This window comes from Orycteropus afer, unplaced genomic scaffold (genome assembly GCF_000298275.1).
Source record: "Orycteropus afer afer isolate SDZICR_OR568_19922 unplaced genomic scaffold, OryAfe1.0 scaffold00458, whole genome shotgun sequence".
Lineage (NCBI taxonomy): Eukaryota > Metazoa > Chordata > Mammalia > Tubulidentata > Orycteropodidae > Orycteropus > Orycteropus afer.
The window spans coordinates 737107-739407 of NW_006922045.1; positions in this window are offsets into that span (position 1 = coordinate 737107).

Consider the following 2301-nt stretch of genomic DNA (forward strand, 5'->3'; position numbering starts at 1 on the left):
GAGGAAGTTCCTTGATACCTGCTGAGACTGGAGGGCAGATAAAGGCCCTAAAGAGTCCAAAAGTTCTGTTAGTAATGCTGACACTAAAAGGTTTCTGGTTAAAGATTTTCCTGGAGGCTACTAGAGCTCTCAGACTCACAGCTTACACTGACTTGCATTGAAATGTATGTTCCTTTTACAAGGCTAGTTTTAGATTCTTTTGTCATGAGAAAGCCTGAGTAGATTTTGGTTGTGTTGTAATAGACTTGAGTAACTTTACTGCAAAACAAACAAAGAAAATTATAAATTCTGTTTTGATTTATAATTCAGGAGCATTTTAGTCCTGCTCTTTCAATAATAACATATTGACTACCAATAGACCCCAAGAATAAACTGAACATTCAGATACTAAATCCCTTATGAAGATAGTGTGGTAAGGAAATCTGAACATTTAGAGGCAAGGAGCCCTGGAGCCAGAGTGGTAAACTGTTAGGTTGCTAACTGAAAGGTTGCTGGTTTGAACTCACCAGCGACTCATTGGCAGAAAGATGTGACAGTATGTTTCCATGAAGGGTGTTTTTGTGAAGTGATGCCTGGTCGCTTCTGACTCACAGTGGCCCTGTGTACAGCCGAACAAAACATTGCCTGCTCCTGTGCCACCCTCAATGGGTGCTGTGTCTGAGCTCATTCTGTAGCCACTGTGTTAATCTGGTCACGGGTCTTGCTCTTTTCCAGTAACCCTCTGCTTTACCAAGCATGACGTCCTTCTCCAGAGACTGGTCCCTTCTGATAATGTGTCAAAAGTCCATGAGACGAAGTCTCACCATCCTTGCTTCTAAGGGACAGTCTGGCTGTACTTCTTCCAAGACAGATTTGTTCATTCTTCTAGCCGTCCATGGTACCGTAATGCTTGGAAGCTGAGGACAGCAGTTCTACTTTGTCTTAGCTGGTATGAGTTGGAATGAACTCAATGACAATGTATTCTTACTCAGGTTTAATATTTAGAGAGAAAATGGCTCTTAGATACAATATATAATCCAACAGATATCGAATAAATAGTTAAATGGAAGTCTTTTAAAAAAATTAACCCAATAAAGCAAGGTATATTTATTATGTGTATTTGTCACAAAACCTGAAATTTGGTTTCAGGATTTCATAGTATGCACAACATATAATTCTTCTTCCTGAAATGCACACTCTATTTTATTAGGACTGCACTCCATTAAGATTCCTACCACCTTAGAATAAGGCCAGTGTATATAGGCAGCTATAAATGATAAGGACCCAATCGTCTCTGTCAGTGAAGAGACAGTAAGTCTTTTATAGTCTAATGTGCTCAGTGCTTCAGAATCAAGGTTCCCAACAATCATATAATCATAGACAAGTCACATAATCTTTCATTTTGCTTTCATGAAGTAGGTGACTATTTTGAGTATCTAACACACACCACGATATAAGGAGTCAGTGAAATGCATATACAATGGTGCTCAGACGTTGCAGGCGATGAGTGACTAGCTGCTTAAAGTTGACTGTACTTCTGCCTTTGTACTACTCGCTTTTCGTGCTACACTTCATCCTCTCATACCGTCCTCTTATTGCCACGCGCATAAATAGAAGTCCAGTGATGGAACTGTTGGGTTCCCTCGTTTCTGTTTCTATCAGACTATGAAATTATGAGGCCCCAGGGAACCTCCCGCAGCGTCATTTACAAGCTCTGGAAGAGCTGAACAGCTTGTCTCTCTAGCTTCCTGTTGCATGTGGGTTTCTTTGGGAAACCTGTTCATACTCAGAGGCAGAAAGGTCCAAGTTTCTGCCATTCTTGTAGGTTCTCCTATCATGGCAATGGAGCTGACTTCAGAATACAACTTAAATAGCCTTGGGTCTGACTCGACGGCACATAACAACAACAACAACAACAACAACTTCTGTGGAAAGGTGCACAGTGGTGCAGTGGTTAAGCCTTTGGCTGTTCAAACCCACTAAACATTACCGCAGGGGAGCAGGGAGGGGAAGACTGGTGATCTGTGCGCCATGTAGATTACAGCCTAGGAAGCCCTTGGAGGCAGGTCTACCCTGTCCCACAGCGTGCCTTGAAGGCACACAACCTCAGTCACTATCGTGCAAATGTTGCCATTATATTTGCCTTTACTTACCTGTAGATTCATGAGTTGGGGGTGAGCCTTTTCTTATTTCCCTATTTATAATTAAAGCTTCTCACGAGAGTTATTCATTTGGGTACATTATTATATGCCTTTTATAACCTTCCTATTGTTTTTAACTACTTTGTTTTAAGGATGGTTTTACGAATCATTGCTTTCTTCA